This window comes from Lineus longissimus, chromosome 19 (assembly GCF_910592395.1).
Source record: "Lineus longissimus chromosome 19, tnLinLong1.2, whole genome shotgun sequence".
NCBI classification, from domain to species: domain Eukaryota; kingdom Metazoa; phylum Nemertea; class Pilidiophora; order Heteronemertea; family Lineidae; genus Lineus; species Lineus longissimus.
In genome coordinates this window covers 12,981,291-12,997,219 of record NC_088326.1, presented here as the reverse complement: position 1 = coordinate 12,997,219, position 15,929 = coordinate 12,981,291, and the positions used below count along the sequence as shown (strand labels likewise).

At 41.2% G+C, this 15,929-nt stretch overlaps 1 protein-coding gene across 3 annotated transcripts in view; it reads right to left on the bottom strand.

Annotated features, from left to right (window-relative positions):
* The window catches only part of LOC135503295 (glycine receptor subunit alphaZ1-like), a 69,793-nt gene extending 54,157 nt beyond the window's left edge, over positions 1–15,636 (bottom strand). For all 3 annotated transcript variants that reach the window (XM_064796806.1, XM_064796809.1, XM_064796807.1), the window contains exon 1: positions 15,549–15,636. The gene's annotated coding sequence lies outside the window, so the exon portion shown is untranslated. The remainder of the gene's footprint in view (positions 1–15,548) is intronic.
* Between the last annotated feature and the right edge of the window lie 293 nt (positions 15,637–15,929).

The window sequence follows — 15,929 nt, the reverse complement described above, 5'->3', positions numbered from 1 at the left end:
GGATAAAACCGGATATTGACATCTAATATCAATTTGGGCTCACGATACCCGTTCTTATGTCGATGTAGACTCAGATAACCATCCATCCAAGGAAACTGTCAGATGTGACAAAGGCCATCTGCCATCTTTAAGGGAAATCGATTCAGCGACAGCATCTAGTATCAATCTTAAGAGTGCCGTACGTATTTTCTTCAAACACAATGTCAATATCCGGAATGTCTTGAAGTTCAAATCCGTTTGAAGTGAATCAGCAGAACATTTATATCCGTTTGAAGTGAATCAGAAGTACATTCATTTTTATATGTGAATTGCTTCTTTTTCTGTCTTCGTATTTGAAACATTGTCAAATGAAGTTCCTCTTCTAATCAAAAAATGATTGTTATACTGCTGAAGATCATTTAGCCCCTGCGACTTTCATGTTAATCAGCATCCGCCAGCAAGTACTGGAAAAGGTCGACACCAGACTTTCAGGTACACTGTTGTCGCAAACACCACTCGTTCATGCTTCAGCACGATACACATATCTATCAGGCACATGTGGCTATGCATTTCGAGTGACCTTCTGCAAGACTACTGCTTGACAGCTATTTTACTCTGAGTTTGATTCAACATTGTATGAATCAACAATACTTTATACGATATTACGGATCTCCCCCTCTTTTTGTCCCCGACGTTTTTAGTCTATTGTTCAACTGCCTTATCAAAGCGTCAACAGGACAAATCTTGAAACCATCGACTCCCACGGAACAGTTTCTAGGGAAGGAGATCTTAACCAGCAATGGCAAATGAAGGTAATGAAGGACGTAAGAGCATACATCACGTTCAGAATGTTGACATGGTTAAGGACGTATTAACTTACATTACAATCATGTTAGCTCAGTAGAAGTAGACGAATGCTCAGCTCAGCACACCACCAATAAACGAGACCGGTACTGTTTATTGTATGTCTCAACAGCATATCAAATGGTTGATAAATAATTCAGTCAACGACATTCTCCTTAACAGCACACTTGTCACATACTTGAGAGGGGAAATCTTGACATTTATAACTGGCATCGCTGATATTTCATCAATTAATCCTGCCGTGATATGCCATTGAAACGAGTGCGGACTTGCATAGTCTAGAGCTGGAGTCTCTCTCATTACGGGTGGAATACCTACAACGGTACTGTTGATTTCGTGTTGAAGATTTTGTTGCTGATATTGACACAACCGAGTCTAGTATTCATGACTTGTTTTTAGAGTCCAGACCATATCAACCCGTAAACGAAGGTTTGTTGGTTCTTTGATGAAAGCTTATTGGCGTTTTTGTCTCAAATTCTCAAAGTCTGTGTATATCATTGATCGAAAAAGACAGATTCTTTGATAAGGAGTCAGGTTAAGGGAGATAAAGACATAGATAAAGGCAAACATAAGCCATGTCGGCTCGAGGACTCTGAGAGGAGGAACGAAATGCCCTTGGTTTTCTGGCTGATTTAACAAGCTGATCGTAGAAACCAATGTGACCTTCCCGCACTACTCGAAGCCGTGGGCCAGCACCCTATCCAATCCAACCCACTCCACCAACTAATTGCCAGATATGGTGTCAGAACCTCTCAGCATTGATAAATCATCGCACTCTTAGACTAAGAGCAAGCTAATGGCAGGCTAATGATAGGGATCTTTCTCTTGTCCCTTGATTGACGATGGTGCTTGGCTGGAATAGCATGACAGTCATTCAGCAATAATGGCAAACCTGTAAGAGCGTGTTCAGTGAAATGGTAGTGTTTTTAGGAAAGCAATGTTTTCATATTGTTCTGGCTTAACGTTATCAGTTGACCTCAGGAATGTAACCAGATCACGTTTCACTGACCTATAATTCTGATTTATACAATCAATCTTGCAAAATCTCCAAATTGCATCTTAGAACGAACTTCTGTTACTTTTTATGCAATCCTTGGAAAAAAATTCTCGCGTGTCTTTCCAAAAAGTGAGTTGTTCACTAACTTAAAGTTATTCTGACCATTTCAAAACAATAATATTGCGGTAAAAATGAAAATATTTCGGTGAAAATGAAATAGTTTAGCTATGTATGTACTACCAGATGTACTATAATGTACACCTAGGCATGCTGGATACAATCCGCACATAGAAATGCAGACAGGTGCATGCACACGACCTACTCACGACCATGCTTAAGGTTAAAACCAAGTACTGGATTGTTAAGAAAACATGCATGTCATTTCAATCTACTTAAAAACACATACATCACTGACACAGTGTCAGTTGCCTGCATTTTGAAGTGTTCACGCATCGAATATTTTGCCAATTTAAGTGGAAGAGCACACAACACATCTAAATTTTAACCAGTAAACATTTGTAAAACTATGAATGTTGTTGTGTTGGTATGTTTTACACACGATAGTAGCAGATGCTTGGTTCTTGTTCAATGGACACTTGTACCAATCCTACAGACAGGCCATGGACAGGCGAAGGCAACACTACCTGCCACCCCATCTGACACGTCTGAGCCCGGTCTCAACCCGGTCAATTGTTATCATCGGAACCTCAGTTTACAAGGTGAATCATGCAGCTAACATCAGATATGTTACCTGCATGGCTAAATCCACCTTTGGCCCTCCAATCACAGAGAAGAACGGAAATATGAAAAAAATGGTTAAAAGGTAGGCCAAAACCCAGCCAGATATCCAATTCGTTCATTTCGAACAATTTGCCAGCCAGTGTACCACAGAATTCATCACTCTCGGACATGATCGCCCATTCATTGCTATTGATGAGATTGACTCTGACATGCTTTGTACCAGCGATAATAGGAGAAGCATAACAATGTATGGCACAGTGGAGTTCGGACCGTGGGGATAGCTTTCAATGCGACTGACCTTAGCCCCGGATAGATGAATCACTGCAGGCGTGTTAGTGAGCAAATGGGCAAGCAGGGTTGAGATAATGCAGCAACCCCGTGGGGGGATTGTTGACCAATGCAGCACTGTGAATGAGATGAGAGGGAGAGTTTCACGGATAATGGATTCGGAGGCAGTGGCTGTGCACACCAGTACACAATGCCTGCTACGTACGGTACATGTGGATCGCCCTAGGCTGTCTCAAGCACTGCAGGAATGACAGCGGCGAGTGGGCAAACACGGCTGAGATAATGCAACCAGCCTTAAGGGTTGATCATAGTCACCACCATTTTGGGTAGAACTTGACATTCCACAGCAACTAGAACTCTTCAGGAATGAAGTTAATGCCAATTTCAAAGGTGGGCGTCTGTTTTTGTTTTGCTGAGAACAGCCTCCAAAATTTAAACGGACATTGATTTCATTTTGACGAAATTCTTGTTGGTTTTCAAGTTTGAACCAAAATGGTTGCCTTCAATGTGGTCAACCCTTTAAGGGTTGTTTGCAAATCTTACACAGCGAATACTGGTAGCATTGCAAGTGTTTCATCGGAAGTGGTGCACACCGGTGAGTGATGCCTTCACACTGCCTCGACATGTCCGCAGGGAAAACGCAGCGTTGACCAAAGCCCCGGGCTGTCTGAACGCCGATGAGATATGGACAATCGGGTGGGCAAGGACGGATCGGCAGAGATAGTGCAAACACCCTTAGGGGATTGCTATGAAATGTTCCGTGAATATGGTTAGCATACCGATTGTAGCACCGGCAACTGTGACATAGAACCTCACGTAAATTGATGGGGGTTGTCAGGATCAAATCACTGAGCGGCAAGAGTGATGAAAGACGGATCTTTTCAACTTAAAACTTTGATTTTTCTTTCTTTCGACATGAGAATATGATTGCCCTATGTATAGATAGACCCATACTCTCTGATACAAACTAATAACACCAAACAGTACCCACAGTTTCTTGCGTGCGTGTTTTATTTGAAAAGGTATAGCTTGCAATGTTCCAGTCTTGAAATACAATCATCACCATTCACAGCGCTCAAACCCCGCGGGAATGATAACCTGTCGTCTAAATTGAACTGTGATTAGAAATAAATTAGGCGAGACACTTGGATTCGAAAGACATCATACTATATTATAGTATCGAGGCGGCTGTATGCTATTCTGGGTCTCCGCAGAAAAGGCTGGGTTGGGGAGTTCACGTTGCGACTTGAAACGTGTCTCTTCAGAAAGAACAAGTCATTTTCAAAAAGCGGACACATATAATTCTTCCGTGACGTGTTTTCCAGCCAAACGAACGTGCGTGTGACAAGTGAGATTTGACTAGTGAAAACAACGGACAATTTGAATCTTATGTAAACCGGGACAATTTGAATCTTATGTAAACCGGTGCTTGGTGTCTGTTTACATTGGTCAAACCATGATTTTGAGAGGGTGAGTTTCGATGTTTGTGCTGTTCTTAGTAAATCGCGACTTTGGATTAATTACTCACCAACAGTTTGACCCAGATGACCTCATTAATTGGTGACAATGGACGTATCAGCTGGCGTTGTAGCCCAGTAATTACATTTATTCATTTTGAAGTCGACCACTGCTGTGACATGGGGTCTTCTCAAAGCGGCTTATAATTGACCGGGAACAGACGGAAATTAGATTCTGGCGTTTCGCTAAGCCACTTGGTATTGAAATTAATAGAGAGTGACTGGATTGCTAATGGCGTGGTGGCTAGACGCATCTTTTTCCGAAAAAGATATACATTTAATGACGGTGAATATGATTTATATCACTCCGAGATGAAAAAATGCCTTTCTCAAGCTGCTTTCCACAGTTGATCGCATTGACGTTACCTTTCGACCACACAGAGACGTTCTATGAAGGCCACAGGTAACCGTATTGGCTGAAAGAATTCGTGGCTCTGCAATTCACCAGATTAATTTCTTTCTTGAATATATTTGCGTACAACCCTAATCTTATCCCACCACTGCCCAAAGCTTCCAATCGTCTGATAGGCATATTACTTATTACGTTGCCTTGAGTGGAGTAAGGCAAATACTGAGCAAGACCATTTACAATAAGCAGCACCAGTAATAGTCCCCTTGCCCTTGTATTGGAAAGGTACCCGTCACTCTGATGGATGTAAATTATCAACCTTTTCGCTACCGTTGACCTCAAGAACGGTGTACAACTCGAAAGAACGAACCCGTGGCAAATGTTGTCAATATCGCTTCATTGTTTAGTCTGTTTGACTTGAAACCAAAAGAAGATAAATGAGAAGTCAATTCTACATGCAGAGATGGTCTGGGTTCCTTTTATACACGATCTTATACCACGATACTTTAAAATTCCTTTCAAACTGGTTCTCTTTACTTTGAATATCTCGACCAATACATGCTTCCCGAAATTGGTGGCTTGCATTGGAACTAACTTTTTCCCCCTTGTCCCTCATTAAAGGCATTCAAGTGTGTTGGTCAACCATGACTATCTCCTTTGTCCCTCCACCATAAGGCCTAGTTTCCCCTTATGACATCACTATTTCGGACACTCAGCGCCCCATTTCTGAAAAGGTGTATAGAACGGTTCTGATCCGCGCAATGCCATTGCCAATTGGTAACCTTGACATCCCGCCATTTCTTTGCGTTTCGCGGCATCGTTTGCGTACAACCCTAATTGAATCCCACTACCAACCACACCATCCAATCTCCTGCTGGGTGTGTTTTATCAGAGGGTTTTTACGTTACCTGGGGTTAGGTAAATACTGCAAATGACCACTAAAAGTTGTCCGTGAGGACCGCTCTGTCATAATATTATTCTAACCTTCGCTTTTTTGTCCCATTTCGCGAATGGACAACGAAAGGTTATTGGGGAGGGAGGAATTCACTGGTATAAAGCCACTGTTGGCCCACAATAATATTATCGCAGCTTTGACACTTGCTTATTATATCATGCCGATTTTGTCGATTTCAAAAACGGGTACATGTACAGTAGCTGAAATCAACAAACAGCTAAGTTCACTCACTGCTCGTGACCCCTTGGTAAGAAGCTTCATTAGCTGTTTAAAGTTTGAATCTTCGAAACACAGCTTGGCAAGTACTTCTGGTTTCACATTAGACTTGGAAATAAATTTAAAAGCACCGGGTTATAAAGCTCTATATTAGAATATGCATTGATGCCTTTCCTACTACAGTAATGATCACGGAGCTCAGCTAGGCCTATTGTTGAAGTTACATAAACATCTTGGTACATTTTCACAGTCAAAGAAAATACAATTTGTGGATTGATTTGATGGTGGATAAGGAACATTTGACTCTGTTGTCACCTTGTTCTAACTCAAACGACATCATCAAAACACAGAAGCGCGAACGTGAACATTACCAGCCGCATTGCGCTTAATAATTGACAGAGATCTCGAATGAATATTTGATGGACTGAAGGCTAATGGCTCCTCGATGCGATTTTTATCAATTCCGTGTTGAATAATTCGTTAGAGCTGAGTTATAATCGAGCTGTCGTGATAAAGTGAACACTGATGGCTTGTAAAAGCTTTGTACCTTTACCAGGATGTTCCCTCCCCGAGTCTTATGTTTAAGATAAAATGATATTCTCTTTTCAAAAGCTTCTTAGTTAAGATCCTACCCAGTTTTGCGTACATGTGCAGGCAACATCGTTACAAGGTTCTTTACTAAGAATCATACACGAAACTTTCGACTTCTCCGTAACGACGATAACAATCATCCGCCACGGCAACCGTGAAGACAGCATCACAACCTACTCGTCTCCATCAAACATTCAAAATAGAAATACTTCGGATGTTGGTTCGCTTGGTTTCCACTGCTTCCTACTTCGCCTACTCTAGCAGTCACATCAATGATAATCCTTGTTGATGGGTTCCCTCAACCATGGTCTACTCTCGGAGAAGCAAAGAGCTTTCCAGCAGCTGATGTCGATAAGGCTATTAACTGAGTCATTTTGCGATCCGATTCGGTTTTTTTCCGGCACAGAATGATCGTGAGATTGGATGTGAGACTTCAAGCTATCCGAGCCAATGCCTCATGCAGGCCAATCGGTTAAATTTACATACGGTTTGTGTTTTCACTCGCAACGTATCAGAACGAAAAGACTGTGGACGAGCGAGTCAGAAAGGAGCTGGGCCCTGAGAACAGCGAGCAATTTCTTGCACCACACGCTCCAAACTAGTGCAATCAAAACTCCTCTCAACATATTATCAATCATCGGACCTCATACCCAAACACAACCAGACACCTGGCAACTCAATCAGCACAATTCACGACGACAAATTGTCCCTGCAGCATTTTCCGTTACAAGTTTTAATCAGGACCCAATAGCTTCAGCGAACGTTTTTATATCCTGTAATCAGGGATTCCGACTTTTGTAAGGTTTCCATGTTGATAAGTATCTTTCCTATGGGGAGGAAATCTCCAGTAAAGCTACAGCTGCGACTAGAGAACTAGTAGCATCATACACATCGTATAGCAATAAATGATATGGAATGAAAAGAGACTGAACGCAAGACCTAATCATGCTGCGTGTTGAAACTGTAGAACTATACTATCTCAAACCAATACAATCATTCCCAAACTTAATCCAGAATCCTTTCTCTAGGAACCAATGAGCACACACTGTGATACACTTGGCCATTTTGGGCGAGTTAAAGTACCGAGTGGTGGTCACAGAGACTCGAACCTATGATCTTCCTAGATCACAAGTCACTCCTCCACTGCGCTACTTCATCAGTACCGCTCCTATTCGTCACTCCCTCAGGGGCTCTTCTTGCCTATTACTCATGTTACCCATCTCGAGGGAAAATATCTTCTGGAACATCAATTACTTAATTAGGAGCTGGCAAGACAATTGGATAACGATGCATCCACTGGCTGCGCTGAAAGTGCTTCAGGCAAGTTATCAATATTTGTCTTATTAACGTGTTGTTTGTTTGATGTTCACGTTCCTTGGTATGACAAACGTGCATATGAAGGTTTTGTATACGGATTCTATCAACGACGATAATTTTGGTTTCGGTAGCTGTGTAAAGGGCTGTAACGCAAATACATATGGTCAGACATCGTTGCGTCAAATGATTTGCGAACGCAGCCTAAGACGTGACTTAGTCAGGAAGTTATCTGATATTCCGTCAGATGAAAAAATCAAACACTGGACAAATACGGACAAAGACGAAAAAAGGACAGAGAAGCCCGTTTGGTGATGAAGAATTGGATTGTCACCACAAATGCTCAGAAATCTCATTATTTGATACAGAAAAAGTGCCAGAAGGCGACAGAGTGTGCAGGTTTAAAGTTTCATATCGCGTTAACCGAGAGTGAAGCCGCATTGAAATTGCATCGATTGAACCAAAGTAACGCAGATCATATTTCGTCTAAGGAATAAAAAACGAGGCGACGAGAAATTCACCACTGTGATCTTGAGTAGAAAAACCAAGATCGATAGTAACTGTGAATACTGGAAGGAAACGTGGTTTGAATAGGATGTGTTTTTTTCATGTGGCCAAGCAAGATTAGATTACTGTTCTGTAGAAAAGCCAATTCGATGAGTACTGTAGGTTACAGTCTCTTAAGTGAGAGAATTCTTTTCCAACTTTTTACTGTGGAAGAGTCCATTGAGCAGATTTTTTGAATTTAGGGTGGCCAAATCCACTCCGCCAGGTCAACGTCCACCCTCAATGAGCTTATATCCAGGCCGCATGAGATGTCCACTTGCTAACCCCCCCCCCCCCCCCCCCCCACATACCAAGTAACACAGTCAATGGACTTTTCCTCTCTGTGTGACAACACGTTCTCAATTATATGTGCCACGTTGCATTTGATTTGTTTCCGAACGATCTACAGTGTTGAAGAAGAAGAATAGAATCTCCGCTACGCTGAAACAAATGCTATATGTAGCTATTGTTGACGAATCACACCTGATCGAGGTTTCAATAGCTTGACTGAGTAGTAATTCGAGTAATGAGCACTTCAGACGAACCCAGAGCAATTAGCACGTTCGTAACGTGCTCGAATTCAGGACGGATCATTATTCCACAGTACAATACCATTCCTAATGCATGATACATTAATCAATCAATAAGGCAGCTCCTGAACCACTTTGCTGCCAATCAAAGCTTCTAAGCTCGGGCTGGGATAGACCTTTGTACTGTTATGTTCTAACGAAGGCTGCGTAATAACACGTGGAGCGTTGCAAAGTCTTTTTGAAGCAGAAGAAACCAACACACATGGTGCGATGGAGAAGGTGTCTTGATTTCAAAATAGCCTTATGTAAAGTTGTTTTTGACCACATGAAGTTTCACTGGTGAATTAGCTAAAAGAAATGGCTGACTCGCCAATTCCACTTTGAAGGCAAGACTAAGTGGTTAAGTCTGTTTGGCTTCAAACCGGCTTTGCTAGCTTCCGGATGCATAGCTATAGCATATTAACAGTATCGTTATTCCGCAAGCCAACATTCCAAATCATTATCGCTTAAAACCTCAGTATTTCTTACACAAACTCGGACCTGCTGTTAGTCCAAACATAACATACTAGACTTGCGATAAGCATTCCTAATGTCTTTTGAAAACAGAAGTTGTCCGATTAGCAACATTTCAACAATATTACAGACGTGGTTAGAGCGCCAGTCGATCTCCAAACTTATCATGCGATATTCAAACGTTCATTCTATGTATTTCGTACAATTATCCAAACAAGCATATGAAGCTGGCATACTTTTCCTAGACGCCAGAAGTTTATCCGCTGTTCTCAGTGAAGAATATGCTGATGTTACCGCCGTAGGTTCTTTCAATCACGAATCCAAAAGAAATGCCATAGCTTCCCCTTTAGAAATAGTTGGCTGCACTTGGTAGATTACAGTGATAGTTATGAGAGTACGTTTTCTATATTCTATACATCATACAGTATGTCCTCTTTTGGCTATTCAGAACTTTTCATAAGGTACTAATGGCATTCCATGTATTCTGTACATCGCACTGTCAACAAACCTCGATCGCCAGAAATAGCAACGGCTTCTTCATATAGAGAGAATGTCACAGTGACGTGGTTTCCCATTATTGCAATTTCATCTAATTAATTAATCAAGGGAGGTGCCACTCAAAGTGATTGCTGCAGCAGGAAGTGCAACACATTTAGAGAGGAAATCCTGTGTGCAGCGTTTAATGCATCTAGATCACCTTTGTGCATCTTTTTGCAATGGATTTGGTTTGACTAGATACAAAACTAGCGTTAATGAAATAAGGTGTACGATGTATGTATACATGTATGCTTGTGCTTTATTCTTAACAATCAATTTCGAATTAAGTGGCAGCTGCTTAATCTGTTGATGGATATGACTATGAGCATCTATCTTGCAGACAGAAAGTCGGTATCTATTACAGGAAGTGCACATGCTTAGGCAGGGAATTCATGCAATGCCATTCCAAATGCTTGTAACGCACGAGGTGTACATCATATCGCGATCTTTGGCCGCTTCTCATCTATCTTTTAGCCCGCTCTTGCCGACGACTCATTACTCTCTCTGGAAAGTGTCAGAACGTCTTTCGAATGCTTCCAACACATGATGAGCATCACTAACGTTATGCTAGTGCATCTACCCCTTCGGCCGGAGTTATAATGGAATCACTTTGTCATTTGTCATGTTTCACTTGTCACGAGTTAACTGACTTAGGCTTGAAAACACGACGTGAGGGTGAAAAGTGACCTCGTGAATCGTATGTAGCCCGCTTTTTGTATCGTGTCATAATGAAAGTGTATTGATGTATATGATCAATTCGCCAGTATCTGAGTTTATGTTGACAATGACATGCAACATCGAACAGCACACTACCATTCAGCGAGAGCCAGCACTGTAACTCGCAATAGAGTCTCTGCTGGAATCCAATTAAGAGCGCGATGCAGCAATATCTGCACATTGCATTTGACGTGGAAAAGACGAAGCAAGAAATTGGCTCAATTTCCTGCATCATCGTCGTCAATTAATTGCATACGTCAGGAGGTTTCATCATGTTCATGTCATAGTTTTCATCAGTGTGCAGTTCTCATTGATTGTAAGGTAATAGGCCTATCCGTTCGCGTAGTTGTTCGCTCCTTTGCTGGAAGAAGATGAAGGCTAACTGCCCCAGAGCTTTTTATCGTTTGGTGATCATCTTTCCGAAACATATCATGATTTCATTTTCCATGTCGAGCTCATCAGTTGAGTGTGAAAGATAACAAGTCATATTTTCAAAAGTTTTCGTTCGATTTCTTAATGCGCTATTCCATAGGATGATCCTTCGTCAGAGCACTTCGTCACCCCATATAGTCTTGAAGGTGAATGCTAATGAGCAACTACAAAGCGCTCATAACCTTCGAAAACTAACGGTAAAGAAATGGGTCGACCAAAAGTGACTCGAACCGAAGGCTTTTCGGTTAGGAGTCGGGCTCATTACCCACTGTACGCCATCTACTGCGCTGCACTTTTGTATTCCTAGCGTTTCTCCTATTACCAAAACAAAAAGGCAATGATCACCGCTGTATCTCTGAAACAATACTGCAATATGCCCCAAACACTACAGAGACGTGACTTTATCAACTCCGAGTCCCAAAGACACCGTTTTGTAGTGAACAGATCGGCGCAGCTATGATAAGTCGATCAGAAAGCAATGACTAAGACATTCTCGAAAATGGCACTGATGTTCGCCAGAGACACTAAAAAACTGGTGCACATTCGAAACACATCATCATATAGCAGACCAAAAACAATTTGCGGACTTATGCCTCCTAAGACGTCGCATTGAAGCGACCAATCTTAGTCAACGCTATTAGAATTCATAATTCATTGCAATTCTCGTCAGCGAGAAATACCTTTTTAAAATTCTTGCATCTTCAAGGAGCTGGAATTAGAAAGATGTATTTTTCTCTCGCCCAAAGACGGGGATTCTTTGAAGTGTGATGAAATCTCGACAGTTTTTGCTTCCTTTCTAAGCTAATGGCGTGCCTGTCTGCTGGAGATTGAGTGTGTTTTTTTTCTCAATTCCTATTCGTCGCCGACTGTTACAAATGCGTTTAATATCTTAAGGCAGGAGTGTGAATTTCTTGCCAGAAGTTTATCATCGATAACAGGGGATGTATGACAGGCACCTGTAGATATGTTTTTAAGCTCTTTAGAACCGGAATTTTTGCTACACTGACGTTCTATCGTTATCAACGTGAAGAGGAATATTTGGTCCCAGCAATCTGTGCTCGACAAAAAGATTAAAAAGATAGTTGCAAGTATTACTGATTTTGATTTAGCCATGATTCCTCTACAAAAGCTGCAAAAAATCAGAATCATAAAAATAAATACTTTGAAGAAATAGCTCACCCCTGGCCTGCGAAGTGATGAGTGTATTGACAGCAGCTCTGGATATCTATGGACAAGTAAACACGCGGTTGGATTCAAACAACATTCAGCTCTTGGTTGTAAATATTTAGCATCCTCCACATGGATGGGCCTCGTGAATGAAGTGCTTCTAGTTAGCCATTGATCAAATTTACGGGCTAAACACTGCACAGGTGAGTTGCACATTCCTACATAGTAACGGTTTCGACCGATCTGATAAAATGCCTACATTGGACCATAAAGTGTTTTGTTGGATGAACGTTTCTGGAAGCACAAAGACTGGTTTTAGATCCAGTTCATGTTCTCACTTGTGCCGTGTGACACTTTAAAAAAACGTCTAATATATATTCTTTTTTATTGGCCCTAAATGATTACCTGATGGTTCTTAGGCTTCCAAAAGAGAAAAACTAAGTTTTATGAGAGAAACTGGTCCCTCGATTAAGAACGAACAGGCCATTTTAAAAGATTGGGCTACAAGCGGTTCACGGTTCTCCTTTATTTTCATGCCATGTCATGTTTGCAAGCCAATGTCAATCAATCAACTTGCTCATATGACATATAAGCAAATCATTTCCAAACAACAAGCACATAGATAGAATTCAGGTCACTTTGGACCTAATATCGTTCATGTCACGTTTTCAAGCCTAAGTCAATTAACAAACTTGCTCGTGACAAGTGACATTTGATACGTGAAGAGTGACCAGTGACGGCGTGAATCGTATGTAAACCAGGCTGGATCCTGTCAATAACATCAGAATCATGCCGACTCAGCAATCAGCTTAAAATCCACTGACTCTTTTTGTTTCTAAGCACTTTACTATGGTATGTTACGCTTTCAGAGAGAAAAACACTTTCAGTCGAGTGAGGAGTTTGACACACCAGAGTCCGAACAAACGAACCATAGACGGCATCAGCAGAAGTGATGTGAGGCAATGTTGTAAGAACACCGATTAGAAAAGTACGCCAGTCCCTCCCAGTCGATCGAGGTGCTTTTCCTATGCAAAAAACACACCAATTTGAGCACGTGACTTCTGCCATGCCAAATACTCTAAGCAAAGAGAGGTCAATTCAAATATCATCACCTGGTCTGTTTCCATTTCGGCGGCAATACCGAAGGTGTGAGGCAGGACGGCATTGCTGTTGTTCATAAATTTTTAAACCTGGTGTGAAAGGTGAATATCCGTATTTTTCTGTCGGAAGACGTATGCGCCTAATTAAAGTCACATTGCTGAACTCATCAGCATGATTTATTGTTATGATCTTTCTCTCTATACTTTGGTGTTGTGTAGGTTCAGAGAGAGTGTCTTGCGAGCTGTTCCAATCTCGAACCGTGATGAGAGAGGACCACCATTGCATATTGATGAGGTTACTGAACTCTCATAAAACGCTAGTATGTTTTGCCAGGTACATTACACATTTGATGAGGCGGTCCAGAGATATCTGCTGTGAGAAGTCTGCAGACAGTGACTCATGCATGACATTTCAGAGGGCGTCGTTTATGCTTGCGCAGTGAAATGGGTCGAAACATCAGCTTCTTTCAATCTAAACCCGGGCCGTTATCTCAAAATATCCGGAGGCAGAATGCCACATTACTCGCCAAACTGTCCAGAATATCATACACAAAATTTGGATTCATAGCTGCGTGTGTTTGGTGAGAGACGAAGTCGAACATAGTCGAAATGACGGCAAACTGGCTTTGAATCTATAGGTTACACTAACTGAACGCAGGTGTATACCACATCTCGAAGCTAACGATTCAACCGACCAAAGTGATTTGAATGAGATCTAAAGTGCATAACCGAAATTTGAACGCATTTTCAAAAAAAAACCAAAAAGCAGTTTGCACAGCCTTTTTAAATGATAGACCACACTGAATAGAACACTAATCATAGAAGCGAACAGCGATCCTCCGCGGGGAACAGAAAAAAGTTCATCTTCAATTTCCCTGCAGTTGAATGCTTCATTGAGTATTTGGGGAACTGCCTATTCAGTGAGAGCTACTTCATTTTGCGCCTCTCTACTGGTGGCACTTACCCGATGGAGGAGCACTTATGAAGTGGGTTCACCAATAGCCAAACTTAGCATTTGAAAGTGCAGCCTTGTGCGAGGAGGCTCTTTATGCATTACTTGAACCAGCGAATCATAGTAAATATAATTAGTTTAGATACGATCTCATCTAAGGCCATTGGACTGGAATTCATGAAAACATAACGTACCAGCTGACATCGGATAAAAGTTTCAAATAGACCAATGATGGCCTAAAATCTAAAATGAAGGCATATCCCGACGAATACACCTCGTTTAGGACTTCGATTATAATTTCATGAGCGTTTCTTGAGTAAAAGCGATCAAAAGCATAGTTTGTATCGACAGCTTATTATTGTTAACCTCAAATAACATAAAGTGGAGATATTATTCTTTAAACGGAATTCTCTTATTACCAAAGTAACCGAGGGTCTTTGACTAGAATCGTTGGTTCAGACACAAAGACAGAGCTATTTCGACCACTGGGTTCATTTTAATTGATGTATAATGGATCAAATGATGAAAAGAGAATATCAAATACTTCAGTACATTTCACAGAAAAGCGATTTTAAGGAATATATGAATTCATGTGAAGCAAATATTGCGCAACACGGCCAAGTGAACCTCTAACCTCAGTGTGTATAAAAACAACACTACTAAGTACATGTATATCAAAACGAAGTTGGTTTAAATCTCTAACTCAGCAGTTCCAATAGTCATGCTACCTGAAAGTCACGTTTTGTTTTCAAGGTTAAGCTGCATGGACCGCGACGATGATGGAAACTAGAGGTAAGATGGAATTCATCATCAGATAACACGTTTTCATTATGATAACATGTTTCTGAGATGACTAATATTCTCGCGAACGCAAAAATGGCAAAATGAAAATGTGATGTATGTATAAAGATGATTATTTCGGCTGATTACTAAACTACCAAATGCCTTTTTGATATCTTTCAATTTATTTCGTGAATTTTGTCTTTTATCGAATTAAGGTTATTTGCGGCGATTCGCCCGCAAAAACTTCTCGTTTACAATATTGTCGAACAACATGAAGAAGTGCTGAAATAGAAACATATGTCTAATATCAGTTATCAAGCGGAGCTATTGCACAGAGTAATGCCTTCCCTTCCCGAATATAATTCATTATTTTCAATAGTAACCTTGAAACTGACGAGTTAATTGAATAGCAATGACAAAGATGATAGTAAACACACGAATGACAGTAAATTGACCCTACCTTAATTGTACGTCCCATAGTATTCCTAGAGCCATATGAATAGTGTTATAGGTATCCGTACTGGAGCGATGATCACTAGATACTGACGCTCAGCCAGGTGCAACTGAAGGAGCTCCGATCACAAGCAATCCGCTACCGTGCTGCTATTGGCAACGCGGCAATAGGGTGCGTCGCTGATCGGTCGGTTGTAATTATTCAATGGAGCCATTATTGGTAAGGCCTTGCTTACATAAGATTCACACAGTCACTTGTCATAGTTATGGTGAATTATGTCACGAGGATGTTCGTTAATTGACTTAGGTTTGATGACATGACATACCATTAACATAGATGAAAAGTGACATCATCTTGAATAACGTGTTATGGAATGGTGAAAATTGA